The sequence below is a fragment of the Wyeomyia smithii genome, chromosome 3 (genome assembly GCF_029784165.1).
Source record: "Wyeomyia smithii strain HCP4-BCI-WySm-NY-G18 chromosome 3, ASM2978416v1, whole genome shotgun sequence".
NCBI classification, from domain to species: domain Eukaryota; kingdom Metazoa; phylum Arthropoda; class Insecta; order Diptera; family Culicidae; genus Wyeomyia; species Wyeomyia smithii.
In genome coordinates, this window is record NC_073696.1 from 97,073,020 (window position 1) to 97,086,585 (window position 13,566).

The 13,566-nt window shown below is 37.5% G+C and overlaps 1 protein-coding gene across 2 annotated transcripts in view; it reads right to left on the bottom strand.

Annotated features, from left to right (window-relative positions):
- Positions 1 to 13,566, bottom strand: part of LOC129733200 (hemicentin-2-like) — an 842,839-nt gene that overhangs the window by 805,463 nt on the left and 23,810 nt on the right. The gene's annotated exons all lie outside the window — the stretch shown is intronic.

Genomic DNA, 13,566 nt, shown 5'->3' on the forward strand with positions numbered 1-13,566 from the left:
TGGCCGCACGTCATGCGTTGTACTGTTTGAAGGTCGATTTTGAAAAGTAACCAGAATGACAAAGTAAACTCAATGCTCACCTAATGTTTCGAATGTATCTTAAAGCATTTTTTCTCAGCTTTCTAATGGTGATGTCAAATTCAAAAAATTGGTGGTTGCGAACTTGCTCAAAAACACATTTTTCTGATAAAATCCAAGATGGTGGCGAGATCCAATATGTCGGCCAATTTTGTTCTACTTCAAATGAAAGCTCAATCATTTCTCTTGAAAACGATGTGTTGGTTGCAGGGGGTTCAATGACAAATTCAAGAGAGATAAATCAATAAAAAGGTCAAGAATTTCTCAAAAACCAATTTTTGTAAAAACCGTTTAACCGATTTGTGTCCGAGGCGTCCATCAATATGAACTAACCAAAGTGGTTTTCTCATTTTATCGCTACTTTCAATCATTTAGACATAAAAGTATCCTTTTCGAAAGACCTCATGTCACCAGTGGGACGGTTTCAGCGAGAATTGCTCAGGGTCCTATGACTCATAATCATCAGGTGGTTGGCATTATCCCTAATATTCTCTTACTTACTTCTCGATATTAGTTTCTCAATCGTTTATTTTTAGTTCTAAGTTATCAATCATGGTTTATTACTTACTTTTAAGGTTGCCGTTTCTCTGCTTTCAATTTTTCTTTATTTATTCCAAAATTTCCAATCTTTCAATTATGGAGTTACAAATTAGTTTTCGATTTCAATTTTAAAATTTGCTTTTTTTAATAGGGGGGGATGTTTTGTAATGAATTAATTATTTACTAATATTTATTCAGAATTTTTATTGTGTGTTCTGTCACAAACGGTGACATATCTACACTATTACATATATTTCAAGCTTTATTTCATTAAAAGATTGTAATTGCTTCCGCAGAAAATTGTTTATTTGTAGGAAAATTGTAAAACCTTTTTGTCAAGTTTTTAAATTTGCTGATCTAGTTTTTTACAAAGCAAAGATTTACTGCAAATAAATGTTATATTTTTCTCCTTAGGCTACGCATCATGGATCTCAAATATTTATTCTAATCTACTTATTATCTTACTTACGATACAAGCTAACATAGCAGAGTTAAAATACAAAAACTACGATGAAACACAAAAATGGGAGCAGCCATCCACTTCAGTCAAGGCAAAAAGTGTTGTTGTTTGGTACCGACTCCACATTACGATGGTTTTGTTTGCAATTTGCAATCTCAATAATTTTAAATTTCATTATTTATTTCTAAACTTTTATTGGTTTTGTTTTCTATGGCGTCTTTGGTTCGAATTAAGTACAAACTTTGCAGCCTCTGCACTTCTACACCTCTCGCCATGGAAAGTGCACGTTTTGCTACACCATCAATGACACACGCTCATTTTTTGTTACTCTAAAGTGAGTTAGATATCACCCATTTTTGAAAAAAGTGGAGGTACCCTAATTAGGGTACTCTTACGGTTACTCACTTCTGAGTAAGGGCGTCATACGTCAAAAACTGAGTAGAATCTACTCTGTTCATGAAAACCAGAAATTAACGAAAATGAGTACAAGTTATCCAGTTTGCCTAAATACGGAAATTTAATGATTTCTGGTTTTTTGTAAATCTGACTCAATAAATAAAATAAATTCAGAACAATCAAAAACACAGATTTATTTTTCATCGAAACATTAGAAAATTTACTGAATCAATCCCGTGTCTTCATTGGATGCGGCACCCAACCGGTTGACAGTTGCCCGTGAACTGTGACTTACTTTTTGGTGCCAGATAATTCGTCATCATTCGTCACCTAATACTGCGAAGGATTTAAATTGCATCGATTGTTGAGCACTGTACATCAATACAAATGTTTCCGTTTGTTATCACGAATAAAAGTCCGGCTTTAAACGGCATCGTAGAACATACAACATGCGGTTGTTCATTTTGAAGAGATCTTTTAGGTGTTTTCAAATCCTCTGCAATACTGATGTTGGGCTGAAATTATTAATTGATTAAGAAATTATTGATTTGATGACAGATCAGATACTTACTGCTAGCCAACGAATAAAAAGCGACACCAATTGTTCTTCGCAAACCGATAATATTGCTGTGGAAACTTTTGACATATACATATACTCAGGGGTGAGTAAACATCATGGATAATAACTCAAAACTGAGTAAACATGGTGATTATGAAAATTTGGGTTAATGTTACTTAATTGTCCAGTACTCGATTACTCACTTTTTGACATTTTGCATAAGAATACCAAACTGAGTAGATCCTAGTTAGATTAGAGTTAAAATAAAGCAGCGTGCAGATGACAGCGAAATGACGTTTACCGAAAACAAGTTGGATTGACTCACGGTCGCACCATGGCGCCACGATCTAGAGCGTCGAAGCAAAGCTGCCAACTTTTTTCCATTGAAAAACAACCGTCGTAGCAAGGATATGAAAAGAAAATAGTAAAATTAGGACATCGAAAAGAACTTCTTTTCAGGTGGCACAAACAAGACGGATAGTGGAAAAAATATAAGGAAAAAAATGCAGCATAAACTGCACGAAGAAATAGGCTACCCTTGGACAGGGATTTTAATTTTCTAATGAGTTTCCGTCGCAGTTGAAGTCGAATGGTACGAGTGAAAATGGCAAATAATATACATTCGCTTGAGGTGCTCCACCAACCCAATCCTGATATGAATTGTCCACGTTGTTTGTGGCTCTGCTGCAGGACTGTGTTGGAGACGCTTGCAATGGTAACATTTATCAGCACCGAAAAGGAGTGGCGGCCTCTGCGGGGGCTTCAACTAGCAACTTGTATAGCCAAAAATATATTCGGCGTTTGAAATATGCATGAAATTGGCGAAGCGAAAGCATTGCCTCTTTAGATGCCCGAACACCGGACGCCATCCGGCCAAATCTTTTCGTGTTTCGAGATGGAATCTGCTTCAACATGAACCGTTCGTTACGAAGTGCGTTGACCTCTGCAACTCTAAGCTTCGCGGTCCATACCCCGCACGCAGAGTTAACCGTGGAAATTATCAATTAAAAATCGGAATGCCGTTGTCCATTGCATGCGAAGCGAGGGAAATTGTGGAGCGAAAGAAAACGGACTCCGGCGTTGTGCGCTTGCATATTGGCCACTCTTTTCGTCGGAGGCCAAACTAAGAGGAAGTGAATCTACCCTAGTGGTGGCGTAGAGTAGCACCGATTGCGCGTTGAGTGCCCCCCCTTGGCTGTTAATGAGCTTGTCGGGTGCGTTACCGCCCGCGTTATCTTCAGCGTTTACCGGATCGCCACAGTGGCCGTTGCTGTGGAGGCCAAGTGGATGAGAGGAAACTATTTCTCAGTCCAAAAATTCTCGGTAGCGAGCGGGCAATTGCGATAGCCGGTGCAGTTGAAGGATAAAGTTTGAAGTGCTGCAGTTTTTCTGCGGATGAATGTTTGTGTGTATATTTGCACCGACGCTGAGCAAAATTATTGAGATCCACTTTTGTGTATGATATTTGTTTCTCTAACAAATCACGGTTAAATGTTAAATAACGCACGTAACCGTGCGCAGGATTTTCGTTTACCCCCCAAGTAAACTTTTTGATACCATGAATAAGCTGATAAATGCTTAAAATTAGTTTCATCTCGACACTGTACTGCTAGACTAGCAAAACAAATATTTTTGCGTATTTCTATATTAACTGTCAAGATGTATTCCAAACAATCTCTTCAACAATTTTTACCTCAGCGAGGGTTTTAGCCCCTAAAAGCGCCTGTATGTGCACAGCTGTGGCAGTAGGTATCGTCATTTCTTACAACTTTATCAACTCCCACACGCTTCAATAAAAATTTGTAGCAGATTTCACTCAAGTTTGATTAATAGTAACACAAAAATTCCTCCCCCAGTAACAAAATCGACATTAAATTCCTCATATAGCTTGAACTTAAATTCCGACATATTCAATAACGTAAAACGTCGCCTGAGGCAAACGTCATGCAGGTGGAGCTGTTAACGCAAAGACCTTAGAACACGTACAGGTGGTAAGCAGACTCACACGTTCCAAGTAAGTTGATGCTCTCCGGTTAGCGTACGGGATATTTGTTTCGTGCAAAAGGGGGGAACATTCTCAGCTTTCGTCCTTGCCAGCGCATTCGAACAGAACACGATCGATCTGATACGAACGGGGTAGAAAACCGGCGGGAAAATTATGTCACCGACGAAGAGCCGCCTGATTGTTATCAGCTTCTTTTTTGTGTCTGCCAACCTGCCTATCAAGCATGTATACTGCGAAAAGGACTTTTACAGTAGCGGAAAAGGTGACCCACAAACGCGAGGACCGAGAAACCGAGGTTTGTTTTGTTATCTTCGCGGAAGATTTTGCTGCGATTCTGCGCGAGACAAGAAATATTGCCGCTGACAGTCTTTATCTTTCTTCTGATTTTCTATTAGTTCAATGACATTATCTTCACTGGCTTCAGTTAAACAATTGATAATTAAATGTGGTAATTTGGGTAAGTTATTGAGAATTTGCAACGTTTGATCCAAGCGCTGGAAATTCAAAGTTAATACACAAAGCAAGCAACATTCAGTTAGAAATAATTTCCAATCTTTTGCAGAAAATTGTTTTAAGTCACGTTCGATGGAAACGCAATCCAATCTTCCACTCTGCACGATTGTGTGTGTGGGTGTGTGCTGGAAATTCAATAACACTTTTATCTTCTTTCCAATTCTAATCATCAAATCAATGCTCATCCAACTTTCCAAACTTACTGAAGCGAGCGAAGAATGGTCTGCATTCTTTATAACCGTTGGTAAACAATTTGATTACGAAGGGACAGCAATTCAATTTCGCCTCGAAGTCTCGCCCGGAGAAGAGGCAAACCGGCGACACCATCGATTTGCAAAACTGGTTCAGCTTTCCAGCGAACACCCAAATGCAAAACAGTCGCAAAAGAAAAGAAAGAAAAAAATTACTTCAAGAATCTCCTCCTCTTCCACTTACACCTCAAAAGACGTACGTAACCGAAAGAGCTACTGCTGCTACCCCTTTTTGGCGCGCACTCTTGTGGGTGCTTTTTAGCCAGTGACTGATTGCTCCTGGTTCTGGGGCCCTGCCGCGCTGCTACTGGTCGTTCCATGAGTTTTGCATCCAATCCCGCGTAGAAATCTTATAAATAGCGCAGAAGGGCGGAGACGGGGTTCAGTTTCTGTTAAAAGTTTCCACCCGAGAGGTCAGGGGGGTGAAATTTAATAAATCATTTTTATGGACGCTAAGAGCTCTGCCGAAAAGTACTCCAATGCCACAGCACGCGGCTGCGGTTGAACGCAAGCAGAACACTTTCCAACGAATCAATTAATTTTCCGACTGTTTTTTATGGATTTTGGCTATATTTGATTCGGCCAGAATTATTGCAGTATCAGTAGCGCTGGAAAGTTTTACCCCCCGGGTTAGGCTATAGGTGAAACTTAATTATTTCGAGTTCGATTTGAAAAACCGATAAGGCATTAAGTAAATCCAATAAATAAATTTCGGTCGCGGTTGCTAGCCAATGTTTTGGAAGAAATACATTATGCTATTACTACGGTAAAAATCTCAGATGAAATCGTTAAATTTAAGTTGAAACCGTTCCATGGTTGGGAATAAAATATATTGGCCGTCTAACAAATCAATAGAGTATAAGAAATCACTACAATCGTTATTTTTGTAAAAGTAAATAACTCTTATTATTGTTGTAAAATTATTATTGTAGAAGATGGAAACTCCAAGCGCCTTTATTAAAAAAAATTATAATAATCATAGTTTTTACATCTCAATAAGCCAAAACTACACTAGCTTAGATTTCGAAATTACGTTACTACGAATTACAGTCTTTCGTCAGCGAGTAAGGCTTAACCGAAAATAATTCTTGGCAACATAACATTGTAAGTATTGCTAGCTTAAGCAATGAAGGTGGTAGGGATTGCTGAGAGTTATGAACCGCTGGCATTGGAAATGCAATGCAAGATCTACAGGAAGGGTTTGTCGTGAGTTGCTGTCACACCCCCACGCACCGATAGGCCAGAGTTAGTCCACCGCACCCTAAAGCACGCAGCCCACCACCCATCGGTTTTCCAGACACCAGCACCCAATATAGAGCAGGCGAAAATATAAATGACAGATGGGGAAAAAGCGCGGCTGCGATTATTGGCGCGAAAATTTAGACGAGGCCAACGTCTTAGGGCAAGGAGGAATGACCTGCTGTAGCCACTACACTTACTCAGTAACCAGATTCCGAATTGAACGGTCACGACCTGCGGAAAATTAACTAGAAACCAAGAAGACAAGCGACTCTAAGGAGACAGTAAAAAGTGTGTGGCTATAGTGAACAGCAGGTAAGGCACTCTCCTTGTCCCGTAACAATTGCCTCGTCACCAGTTAGCCAATCAGGCTAAAAAAAGCAACGCTTATTTCCCAGAACCCCGCTGTTTTGGATTAAACACGAGTACGCCGAGAATCCCATTGGACCCTTCACCGGTGACTGAGGACGCCGATTAGGAGCCATTTTGGCGGCAAAGGCCGCAAGTCGACGCCGGACAGAACGTGGGTGTGCAGGAACCAGGTGCAACGAGAAGGTGGACTGTGCGCTGACGGTGAAACGGGGCCCCGTGTAGAACGAAAGTGAATAAGGTTAGCTAGAAATAAGAAAGTGGGTGACGAATGCTAGTAATAAAAATGGTGTACATAGAGACTCAGTCAAGCATTTTCCTGGAACCGCGAAATTTCCTTAGTAAGCCGACCCTGAGGCTGTTGTTCAGGGAGTCCCTACAGCGCTCGCTGCTGAAGCTGGGACAATACTTACAACATGCTGCAAGCATGATAAGCGTTCAATGATCACCAAATGTGGACCTCAAAGACACGGTAGTCCCTTTTAAAAGATATTCTTAAAGAAATATGTTTTTAGGTAATCCATAACCTTTATATTTGAAGAATCAATTTTTCTGCCTCTCTTTGTATCACTTTTTGTTCTCTGGTATTTCCTGTGTAAAAACGTCGTTTTTTCAACTAGTGAAACACTCTTGTCCCACAATGAGTTTTTGATTACTGTGACAATCGCCAAAAGATTTTCGGCAATACAAATTCACCCTTTAAACCAAAAGTATAGTAAGAGTATTACAGATTCTGTTTTTTCACGAGCTGCTTTAATTTCCGAGTAGGTAAATTTTGATTCTCAAAACTTTAAAAATTTGATCAAAACACAACTCTCCTCATAAATCCGCATCACTCAAACTATTGTGTGTGATCAACTGACGTTTTAATGCTGCAAATTCATACAATGTTGCCATTTTATTGTGCTTGTATGTTTCGAAAAGGCCAATGCGTACTTTTGCCCCTCGCCACTCCAATACTCACTCCTTAAGGACCAAGGGAAACGGGCTTCCCAAATTTTGGTGATTCACTTATCTTACTTCAACGTTTTGTGTAATCTTTAATGTAAAAATAGAATAATGTTAAAATAGAACGTGTTCTGAGCACAATTACGTCATAGAGGGAGCTGCCAGAAAATAATTGAACTGGCAAATAATGTACCAAATAGCATGACCAATAAATGTGCTATGTGCAATTTATATCTTTATTTATTTATTTATTTATTTATTTATTTATTTATTTAATGTAATTTAACTGAAAAATGTCTTATTAAATGTAGTGCGGTCAAATTCATAAAAGTGAGGTATTATTCAGTCTTCTTTTGAACATTAATGTTGGTTCTCCAAATTCGAACAAGTTTTCTACAACAGAGAAGATACAAACACAGGCAGTCATTGGTTCGTTGCATCCAAATACAGTACGATGATAGTTTCGTTGCAGCAGTCCGGTTGCAGCGAAGGGTTCGCTGTGAAGCCCGGAATTTTAAAATGGAAAGCGTTTTCGGGGATCAGTTTCGTTGTTCATTAACTTGGCAATGAATACAGCCTGTTGAATTTTTCTTCGTCGTTCCAGTGTGTCAAGGCCTAGTAGACGACAACGGTCAGGATACGATGGAAAATTTACAGGATCCCGCCAAGGTAGATCTCTCAATGCAAATCGCAGAAACCTTTTCTGTACACGTTCGATACGTAAACTCCACTAGCTGATGAGGGCACCAAATTAGAGAGACATTCTCGATCATAGGCTTTACCAACGAGCAATAAGGCGTTTTCAAGCAGTGAGGATTTTTGAAGTCTCGAGCAATTTTTGTAACGAATCCTAGCTGACGTATAGCTTTTGAGATAACAGCAGAGCGATGTAGATTAGAAGTGAGCTTCGCATCAAGTAGGATACCAAGGTCGTTAACTAGGTCCACTCTATTGAGAGAATGCCCATCGATTTGGTAGTTGAAAAGTATTGGACTACTTTTTCGGTGAAACGTCATGACTTGACATTTGGGAACACTAAGGACGAACCGATTTCGTCGACACCAGTCAACAAACGTGTCTAACAGCGCTTGTAAAAGTAAGCAGTCGTCAACAGATTGAACTACCACATATAATTTTAGGTCATCAGCATACACTAATTTGCAGTGTGCAGGACTCAATCTGCACACGAAGAACTCTGTCGCACAAATAAGAGCTGAGCCATTCCGTAAGTTTGCGAAAAGCGCCAAGCCGTGCAAGTTTTCGTAAGAGAATTTTGTGGGCAATACGATCGAATGCAGCCTTTAAATCAGTGTATACAACATCGACTTGCACCTTCTGCTCCATGTGAGAAATGCAGGTTGACGTGAACTCCAACAGATCTTTGCTGTACGACGTTTGTTAATAAATCTGCATTCTACGATATCTAGTGAAAACTTAGACACAATATGTGTTACCTTTATTGACCAGTGAGAAAAATACTATTCCAACAAAACTACACATCATGAAGTTATTTTCTGGAGATTTTCGTTCGTTTCACCACTAAACAACTTAAAATAAACGAATACATATAAAAAAATAGCGATGAAAACCTTACGATCCTTAAGGGGTTAACAGAAACTGAGGTTTGAAGTGCAAATAAGGAAAAAATCATAATAAATTGGTTCAATTGAGAATAAAATCGAAGACAAATTTCGTGCCATCATCAAGCTATCTTGATATACGTTAACTTGGAGGGTTGGAAATTCATTATTTTTAAGTGAAAATCGCCGACGATAGTGACGCTATCAATCTTCGCATCCTATTGAGAATCGTTTCTTTTCTTTTCGAATATTTTGTGAGTCACCTGAAAATTACTCGCTCTTGCGTTGATTGTGACAGTTAAAGTGTTCGAAAAGGCAACAACACATTTGATAGTAAACAATAGTCATCATTATCCGATGACAGTAATCAAATATAAATGAAATCAAAATGTAACTGTTCGAATCGAAATGACTGCGCAAAATGTTCGATTTCTTAAACTGAACTTAAAAAGCAGAAAATTGACAATAGGGGACTAAAATAAAAGATAAAAGTTTGCTTTTATAATGATACAGGATAAGGCTGGCTATCACAAAAACAACATCACTCTTTGACAACACAGATAATGCAAAGAACTTTGGAAAAATTGAAAATTGTTCTTCCTTGACATTTGTAAAATCAATATTGATAATGACTAATCTTTTCATCGATTTTTGCCGCAAGGGTTTGAACTTTGACGACGTTTTTTCCCATTATCAGCGCTGTTTTGGATACTTTTTTCGAACAGCACTATAATTTCATTGTGTTATGTTGCCATGAAGCTGCGTTGGTTTTTTATAATATTTAAAAAAAATAAACAAAACTCCGTTTTTTTCACATAATAATACTTGAAAACATAAAATTATGAATGACTCATAGCATGCTTTATCGATTAGGATTAAAAAAAGAAAAGGACGTAGGACTACGTAAATTATTATTCATGAAACACTTCCGTTTTATAATATTGTCAGTGGGGATATCGCACGTGGTCTAACTATATATGAGATAACTGAAAGAAATTTGCATTTACCTTTATCGGTCTTTTTCAAGGCTATTGCATGTATATGGAAGAACCTATTGAATTTTATCAAACTGCAACTGTGGTTAGAAGCCGAAGTAGAGTTATGTTCATCAGATTTCGATTACTCTGTGCATAACCAGCGATATATAGTAATCGCTCCATTATTCATCTCAACAATTAGGTGCACTTATATTGATCTTATTTTTCTCATTTGTCCAATTTACCGACAAATTTCTACAAATTTTGAAAATAATCTATTTGCTTGTCGATTTTGTCAAGTGGTTGAAAGTTTTATGTTGAATATGGTAAAATTTAACGATGAATTGATCAAAAAGGCGTGATGAGATGAATAGAGGTACTGAGATGAATATAGGAGCAATTACCCAACGAAACTAACTCGATATCAAACGGAAAAGCTCGGCATATTCTACTAACAATGCTGAACCTGTTTATAAAATTGATTATTGGTTTGACGTCACAGCAGAGTTTCAAACTTCATACTCATTGCTGCCACGAATTAACGCCAACACGAACAGAATTTTCCGCCAGTCGCACACAGGCAATATGCAACCCGCAACAGTTGTACTCTTGGTATCTGCTTCCATTCGATACGAGAACAATTTGATTGTATTCCTTCCAAGCCACCGCACGTAACTGGGATAAATTGTGACAACTTGAAATGAAGGCGGTGTTAGATAGGAGATAGCTCTAAAATAAACATCAGAAACAGTAAGCAGACTCGCAATAGGATAGCCGCTGCTTTTCCAATTGATTTTCATTTGGTTTTTTTTTCACTGATTTATAATTAGAAAAATATGCTAATTATTGTACCAAAGTTAAGGAAAACTCCACCAATCGATCAAGGTATCAGTGTTCAAGATCTGTTTAGTAAAAGTAACACAATTTTATGCTATACCACCCTGTTCTCAGCTTCAAAATCGAGCTGGCTATTGGTTGAATGTGGCTAAAATCAACCGAAATGATTAGTTTTAAACCTTCATTTTTCGATTAAGATATGTGCGTCTAAAATCCGTTCAGGGGTAGTAACATGATGTGTATTTTAAGAGGGCTAATTTTTATTACACTTTCTACAACATGCCAGCCTACTAAAATTGTACGACGTGTACCATGTCAAAAAAGAGAAATTGGTTACTAAGACCTGGAAGTAATATTTTATAATGGATTGCCTTATAACCTAAAAATTGGAAGGTAAAAATAAAGTAGTTGCTATTCAAAATTTAATGAAGAAGATTTTCCAAATCCTTTCCCATCTACAAAACAGGAGATAAACGTGACATTTCCAACTACCGTGGGATCACACTCTTGTGTGCTAGCTCAATATTGTTAAGGTTTATTGTGATGCCGATGCCTTGTTTGCCAGCTCTAGGCACTATATTGACGCTGAACAGCACGGATGTTTCTGAAACACGATCCGTTGTCAATAATATCATGCAGTTCGTTCCTCGTTATTTACAAAATATGGATTTCTTAACCGATACAGCTTTCCTGGATCCTAAAGCAGCGCTTGATCGGGTAGACCACAATATACTGCCTGATAAAGGTTTAAGTCTTGCCTGACTGATAGAAGTGTGTGTGTGTGTTTGTGAAGATAGGTTTTGCTGTTTAAATAGTTTTTCTAACATGTCTGGAGTGCCTCAAGGAATGCTTCTTTGTTGCTGCCACTAAAATGTCGACTATTTGATGCGAATGATACAAAAATATTAAAATTTTATCATTTCGAAATATTTATATTTTTAGAATCTGTTTTTTTATCTACAACAGGTAAGCTAAACATTGTTGGTTATATTGATAGTTGTTCAAAAAAAAAGGTTTACCGTAAAAAAATTTCTTCTTCAGAAAAATATTATATTCTATTTATTATATTAAATCATGAATATTCAAATTTTTTAAGCAACCACCAGTGTTTTTTTTTAATTCTTTGTAGTTTCCATAAAAGATTAGATTTAACAGGGTACGCCATAATTTTTTGCAACAAAAATGTAAAATCGGTTTACGGGCCCAGAACACGAATAACAAAAAAAAACTGGACCTTCATGCAAGACGGTGGCCCGTCTCACACAAAGAAGACAGTTTAAGACTGGTGCAAACTCCAACTTTCCCTCTGTCATTACCAAGAATGAGTGGCCTCCAAACTCGCCAGATCTCAACGTGATGGACTTCTCGATTTGGGGGATGTTAGAAGCAAAGGCCTGCTCACTAAGATACACAAGTTTGGAAGTCTTTTCTCAATTTTCTGGAAGAAAATTCCTCAAAATGACATTCGGTTCGCCGTCGAGTCATATCCTAAGCGATTTGTTTTTTTGTTTTTACTCAATAAATTATTTTTATTTTGAAAGTTTCTCTAACTTGCCAAAAACATGGTTAACGGTCCTCTCTTTCTTGCAGCAGTAATTATGGTACACCCTGTAGACAATATTTTTTTAGATTGTAAAGTTTTATTTTTTACCTTTTTTTCGTAAAAAAATTTTTTTTAAGTTAAAATTTAATCCAGAAACACAAAATTGCCTTAAAAATATTTGCAATCTTCATTTTACATAAGCTCTCCTCAAAAACGCACAAAATGATTTCCCATAGGAACATCCGTGCAAAGTTTCAGGCAGACCAAAAATGGTTGCCGTGAAGATTTTGTAGATATCTGTCGGTAAATTAGTTTATTATTATAATAAATATCATTAATAACCAAACAAATATAAGAAAAAAAAATTCATGCGGAACAACATTCTACAATTCTTCAAGAGTTGTAGAAAATAGGAAATAAATACAGTTATATTGAAGAAATTGTTTTTTTTTTAATAAATTTTTTATCTGCTTGTTACGCATCATAATGGCGGTCACTAAACGTGCGTGTTCGTAATATGCGAACCTATCTGTTTACGTCAGTTTTGAGCTTCCTAAATAGTTGGTAACATAAATGTTGCTAGAGATATATTTTTAGGCAGATAGCCTTCGGCAAAGTTGTTTTTAAAAATATGTGCCACAATTTAGCCAAACATAATAAATTGTTATATACTAAATCGAGGAAAGTAAAATGCGTTTCTCATTATTAGATAGATTAATCGCAGAATTGTAACTTCTGAATAATTGAGAATAGTGAAAACAAACAAAAGTTATTCCATCAACTACTGTTGCTGAAGACACACACAACTTTTTTCAACACCTGCTTTATGCAGTTTGTCTATAGGGTTTTTAGCAGAATCCAATTTTGTTTTATTCATGTTATTTATTCTATTGCAGTTAATATCTATACCAAGTTGCCTATTTTTTGCGAATCTGACATGTAAAATCAACATCGTATTCAACAATTTCTTACGAGATTGACTTAAAGTAACTGCGTACTTCAGTTTTGCAAGTATTGTCACATCGTTGGGATCCAATCTTCCAAAAGATTTATAGCTGGAACACTCGGGAAGAGTGCTGTTACATCAAAAGAAAATATCATCCCGTCAGTATGGATACCTTAGGAGCTTCGTAGCTGCAAGGTTACAGAATCCGCTTTGACAAGCGGGTGGTCATCGGTTCAAATCTTAGTAGAATCAGGTCATTCAATGTCAAAGGACCTAAGCATTATGTTCCCGACGTCGAAACAAACACCGTCTTTTTAGTTGCTTA